This window comes from Tachysurus fulvidraco, chromosome 12 (assembly GCF_022655615.1).
Source record: "Tachysurus fulvidraco isolate hzauxx_2018 chromosome 12, HZAU_PFXX_2.0, whole genome shotgun sequence".
Taxonomy (NCBI): Eukaryota; Metazoa; Chordata; class Actinopteri; order Siluriformes; family Bagridae; genus Tachysurus; species Tachysurus fulvidraco.
This window is the reverse complement of record NC_062529.1, coordinates 17,531,669-17,538,016: the sequence shown is the minus strand read 5'-3', so window position 1 is coordinate 17,538,016 and position 6,348 is coordinate 17,531,669. Positions and strand designations below refer to the sequence as shown.

The following is a 6,348-nucleotide window of genomic DNA, read 5'->3' as shown; positions in this document are numbered from 1 at the left end:
CATGTGGCCTCAGAAGTACTCGTAGACCTAATAAACTGTTGTGGTTTTTGTACGGCTTTCTGATAGCACTAGGATGCTGTGGGGACTGGCTGCACAGTACCACACCGCAGAGCCGATCTCACTCACTCCATCAGACTCCAGAATAATATTAAGCCACTCAGGTCTGCTCGATTTAAACTGACCCTCACTGACTGGATTCACTGAACCAACACTTAAAGAAGTGAAGACCAGTGTGAACCCTGCTGTCTCGTTCCAGTGGTACCAGTAAAGATATGAGGTATCAACACCAGTTATAGAGCAGGAAATCTTCAGTGATGATCCAGGGGAAAGAATCAGGTTCTCTGGCTCTTGGTGGACTTGTATGACCTGCACACCTGCAATTGTGAAAAGTATTATTTGAGATTTGTTTTTGAAACTGTTCTAAATACTGTAGTATTGACAACATTGTAAGCTTACATGAAGTTAGTAGCCATTGTTCTGTCAGAAAGCAGAGACTCACAATCAAACACCTCATGTTGAGTAAGGCTACATACATCAGCGTTGTGTGAAGATGGTTGTTACCTTTTATGGGACGGGATGCTGTGCTTGCATAATGTGTGTCACATGTTGGTACTTGTGTATGTAAATTATCACTCAGACTAATTTGGTGTGCTACTATTACTAGGCCTGGAATCCTAAAAAAAGTAAATCTTGATATTGTTTTAAAAAAATAGACTATTTTTTTCAGTGCTTTGTATAAAAATAGTTTTATGCTTGACTTTTGACTTTTGAACTTATGGCCAAAAAGTGTGATTAATCTCACTCACTGAGTTTTAAAATGTCAGTTTTATTGTTTGTTTACTTCCTGTTAAATCCCGCACCCTAAACTTATAGACACTTCACTGTTGAAGCAAACATGCTACTATATTGTTATAGTTGTGTTTCACTCTGCTTAGGTCCTGTTATGAGAAATAATGTAAAATACATGCAAAACTATATATTTGACAAGTCTAATAATGAGATATTGTGTTTTTAGTACAGCGTCTGTTATGACACTTGGGTGCTGTGGAGACTAATTGCATAGTATTGAACATAGTGCAGAACTGATCTCAATCAATCAATCACACACCCAAATTATTTTACGCTCCTCAGGTTTGCTCGATTCCTGAAAACATCTTTAGGACATAACATCATTCATTCATTCATTCACTTTCTACCGCACTGACACTCTATGGACAATTTTCCAGAGATGCCAATCAACCTACCATGCATATCTTTGGACCGGGGGAGGAAACTGGAGTACCTGAAGGAAATCCCCGAGGTACGAGGAGAACATGCAAACTTCACACACACAAGGTGGAGGCGGGAATCGAACCCCCAACCCTGGAGGTGTGAGGCACACATGCTAACCACTAAGCCACCATTCCCCCCTGACATAACACCAGAGGATGAGAATTGCAAACATCACATAACAGAGTTTTTGGTCTTTCTGAGTTCCTGGAAACCAAATTAGGACACAGTATGACTGATAAATTAAGACATTTCAGAACAATGCCTTGCACTATGTGCCAGAAGACTAAAACTGGGCCATTGTTAAACAAGAATCCAAGGCACTACTCAAGATTCACACAAACCTGGTTTCGGCACCGAATAATATAGTTTTAACAAAGATAGTGTTTCTTTAATAAAACCTCCTTAAAACCCTAGAAAATTGAAAAGGGACGTGTTTATAACAGGATAATGCTATTTAATTCACTGACATTTGCAAAGGTACAGTACAACACATTTATTGCTCTCGTCTTGGAAGATTGCATCTTAGATGAGCCCCGGTAAGTGTGACTCACATCATATGAAAAAATAATAGAATTACAGTTTATTATTGTTACTTGGAAAATTTTATCCAGAACGATCTTTGCTCAAAATTAGTATTTTGTGTTATGTTTGACTTCCTAATGTTGAAGTCTAACAACTTCATCCAAATCTTAATCTTAATGAAAAGCTGTGGTTTTTGTACAGCTCTCTGAAGACTCTGGGATGCTGTGGGGACTGGCTGCACAGTACCACACAGCAGAGCCTGTCTCACTCACTTCATCCGACTCCAGAATGATCTTAAGCTGTTCAGGTCTTTTAGATTTAAACTGACCATAACTTTCTGGATTCACTGAACCAGTAGCTACAGAGGTGAAGACCAGTGTGAACCCTGCTGTTTTGTTCCAGTGGTACCAGTAGAGGTTTGGACTACTTATACCGGTTACAGAACAGGAGACCTTTAGCGATGATCCTTTGTAAAGTACCAGGTCCCTTGTGTCCTGTTTGACCTGTACGAGCTGCATGCCTATGATTATAAAAAATATATATATTAATATATTTCTTAATATTGCTGTTGTAAAAGTTTTAATTAATGCTGAGTTAATCACATTACTAGCTTACATATATTTGAAATCCAGTGTACTATCAGAATAAAAAGAGTTAAATGCATCATAATAACTGGCAGAACATGCAGTAGCAGTTGTAGTAACTAGTGCTCAATGTCGAAACAGACTGTTACATAGCACTAGGGAGGGGCTCTGTGCTAGATCATGTCATGTCACAGCTGGACGATTATGTATATGCTGAAGTTTATCTCAGGTCATTAAATATGCTGTTGTTTCTAGAAGCAAGGATATCAGTTACTGAAAAATAAAAACCTCTCCAGGCCACTAAACTTCATATTTAGCTTTCCACACATCTGATTTAAAGATATTATTTGTGTTTAGTTCATCTGAAGGACTGCTTTGACTTGTTGTTTTCCTCAAAAATCAAATAATGGTTCAGCTTTAGGCTCATATAATACAGTAACAATTTTGCAGTATATTAGTTTAGGAATTGACAAAGTCTTGGATAGAAACAATAATGCAAATGTTGTTTATTATTCGCTTTATCGTTTTATTGCAGGAGCTAGTCAAATGTTTGTCATGCCATTTATAACCTAGGGAACACTTTTGAAAAACTAACCTTAAGAAAATTTAATAGACAAAAAAGAAATAAAAGATTATTTTGAGGGATAAATGCGGACTGCAATAGCTATTAGATTTATTCAATTAATCAAATGTGACTACACATTTGCGTCATGCTCAAATGACTATGTGCTCAGAATAGAACAGTGTATCAAAACTGTATGTTTGTGCATAAACCCAAGCTTAATGAGATGTTGTCGTTTTTGTACAGCTTTATAATGACATTGGGATGCTGTGGGGACTGGCTGCACAGTACCACACTGCAGAGCCGATCTCACTCACTCCATCAGACTCAAGAATGATCTTAAGCTGTTCAGATCTTTTAGATTTAAACTGACCATGACTTTCTGGATTCACTGAGCCAGAAGTTACAGAGGTGAAGACCAGTGTGAATCCTGCTGTCTCGTTCCAGTGGTACCAGTAAAGATATGGGTTAGCAGTACCAGTTATTGCACAAGAAATCTTCAGTGAAGAACCTTTGTAAAGAATCATGTTCTCGGGTTCCTGATTGACAAGTATGAGCTGCACATCTACAGTGGGAAAAATTTATTATTTGAAAGATTGAGGTTGTTTTGAAAATGTTCTAAATAATACAGTATTAATATTATTATAAGCTTACTTGGAATCAGTAGCCATTGTACTGTCAGAATACAGAGATTCAAACTCAAACAGCTCATGTTGTATAGTGCAGCATACTGTACATTAGAGTAGGTAGTAGTGCAGAGATGGGTTGTTACTGGCTATGGGGTGGGACCCTACGCTTGCACATGGGCAGAACTAAATACATAAATAACATTCAGAGTTTCCGGAAATTTCTTAGAACAATCATTTATGAAAATCATGCTTACAACATTGAAGATTACCAAGAAAAGATCTAGGCCAACTGGTTTGATCATTGCATTATCATTTAAATATTGTACTGTCCTGTTACTACACATAACAAGACTGCACAGTCCGAACACAATGTTATACACACAGTCCGAACAAATATTATATTAAATATTAGTTATCAGTTACTTAAAATGCACTAAGGATGAGAAGGTCAGGTTATCATTTCAGTGCAAGTTGTATACTGTATATAACTATATATGTGTCAAATAAAATCTTGAAATCTTAATTCCTAAATCTAAGCCAAAGAAACAAAGTGGTTCATTGGAACAGGATATGTTTGCTTTGGCAGAAACCCGTATGCAGAGTAATTAACATTTATCTCATTTATGCAACTGATGGTTAAGGACCTTGCTCCGCAAAATGAAAAGTAAAACGATTTATTCTAAGGTTTGTATATAAAGTACTAAAACAGTGTGTGTGGATTATATGTTTTCCTTTTTTTTTTCTTAAAAAAAAATGTGGTTATGGTTTTTCTTTTCATAATGTTATTGCAAAACAATATAATTTTGTATTAATAAATAATAAAACTGTCATGTGATTGTGTGATATAAATTGTTATGTTGGGGAAAAATTCAAGTTCTACATGTATTACACTTGTGCTTTATCCATTTACAGTATTTTTCTGTGATCTTAACACTGTGAAATATATGCAAAGAACATCAGTCTTGATAAGATGTGGTTTTTGTACAGCTCTGTGATGGCACTAGGATGCTGTGGGGTCTGGCTGCACAGTACCACACTGCAGAGCCGATCTCAGTCACTCCATCAGACCCCAGAACGATCTGAAGATCTTTATATCTGTAAGATTTAAACTGGCCCACGGTGTCTGGATCCATTAAACCAGTAGCAATAGAGGTGAAAACCAGTGTGAACCCTGCTGTCTCGTTCCAGTGATACCAGTAAAGATATGGGTTATCAGTACCAGTTATAGAGCAGGAAATTTTCAGTGATGATCCATAGGAAAGAATCAGATTCTCTGGTTCCTGCTGGACTTGTATGACCTGCACGCCTGAAATGGGGAAAATGTAATATATGAAATTTGCTTCAAAATATATTAAAGGCATCAGAAGCAAAAAATTTATTTGAAAAAATAAGGCACATTATAAGCTTACATGAAGTCAGTAGCCATTGTACTGTCAGAATACAGAGACTCAAACTCAAACACCTCATGTTGTGTAGTGCAGCATGCATCAGTGTATGTTAGTGCAGAGGTTACTGTAAGTGCAGAGATGGGTTGTTACTGGATATGGGGTGGGACAATGTGTGTATCATGTGGATGATTGAATCTCTAGATTTCTTCTCAGAATGTTTTCGAGTTTCTGAAATCTTTTTAGAACAGAAAACATGAAAATCAGGATCTGAGCAAACTGTATATGCCACAAGATTAACACTAGGCCATTGTTAGATCATTATGAGATGATAATCCAAAGCATTTTTCCAGATTTACATATACATTGCAAAGGTCAGGTGAAGCATGTATGATGGTTCTGTGAAAATCTTCATAAGTAAAATATTCTCAAATGTTCAAAAAAAAAAACTATTTTTCTGTAGTAGCAGTAATAATAGTTGCTACACCTTATTTTTTGGTATTTTTCTTTTTAAATAATGTTTTACATAGATATTATATCAGTCATTTCCGATTGATGATTAAACATGTATAGGAGGATAGAACGAGTGTTACTGGAACAAAAAAATGAGCTGTGAGTAAACCAACACCACCATCTGTGTTATAAAATGAGAATTTCGGTTTCAGTGTTTAAATTTCCTGTAATCTCTCTTACCCTCAAACATCAGACTAAGAGATTAGTTTTAGTTTTAGTCAGAGATTATTATCTGCTGCTATGATCTCTACATCAATTACAGTCATGCTTCAGTCAATCAAGGCCCTGTGATCTTGACAATGTTAAATGGACACAAAATTGTCTATTACAAGAAGCCCAACCTTAATGTTCTTTTTTTTTGTTTTTGTTTTTTGTCCAGGTCTGTTATGGCACAGGGATGCAGTGGTGACTGGCTGCTCAGTCGATTACTTGTTTTGCACAATACCTTACAATACATCATATAACTGCAGCTTTTATATTATATATTGTTGTATTTCTGCACATGCACTTTAGAACATACAGTACAGCATTCTGTGCTGCTTTTGTATATTGTATTTTGTGTAATGTCTTGTATTGTTTGTTTGCACTGTCTTTTGTCCTTCACTGTCTTTGTGTCTTTTGTCTCACACAGTTTGCACCAGGTTGCACAAATGCACTTTATGTGGCTAGGATTAATTTACTAAGTCTTAGCTCTGTCTTTGTTCTATGTAGCACCATGATAATGGAGAAACATTGTCTCATTTCACTGTGTACTGCAACAGCTATACATGGTTGAAATAACAGTAAAATGAGACAATGTTTCTCCATTATCATGGTGCTACATAGAACAAAGACACTCCATTAGACTCCAGAATAATCTGAAGATCTTCAGGTCTGTTAGA

At 36.4% G+C, this 6,348-nt stretch overlaps 1 long non-coding RNA gene across 1 annotated transcript; it reads right to left on the bottom strand.

The window, feature by feature from the left end:
- Window positions 1-1,355: 1,355 nt before the first annotated feature.
- Window positions 1,356-6,031, bottom strand: LOC113659466. Its single transcript, XR_007144477.1, has 4 exons — window positions 4,979-6,031; window positions 3,595-4,875; window positions 2,410-3,505; window positions 1,356-2,314 (listed from the first exon to the last, which is right to left on the bottom strand). It is a non-coding gene; the product is annotated as an uncharacterized LOC113659466 (long non-coding RNA).
- Window positions 6,032-6,348: the final 317 nt, after the last annotated feature.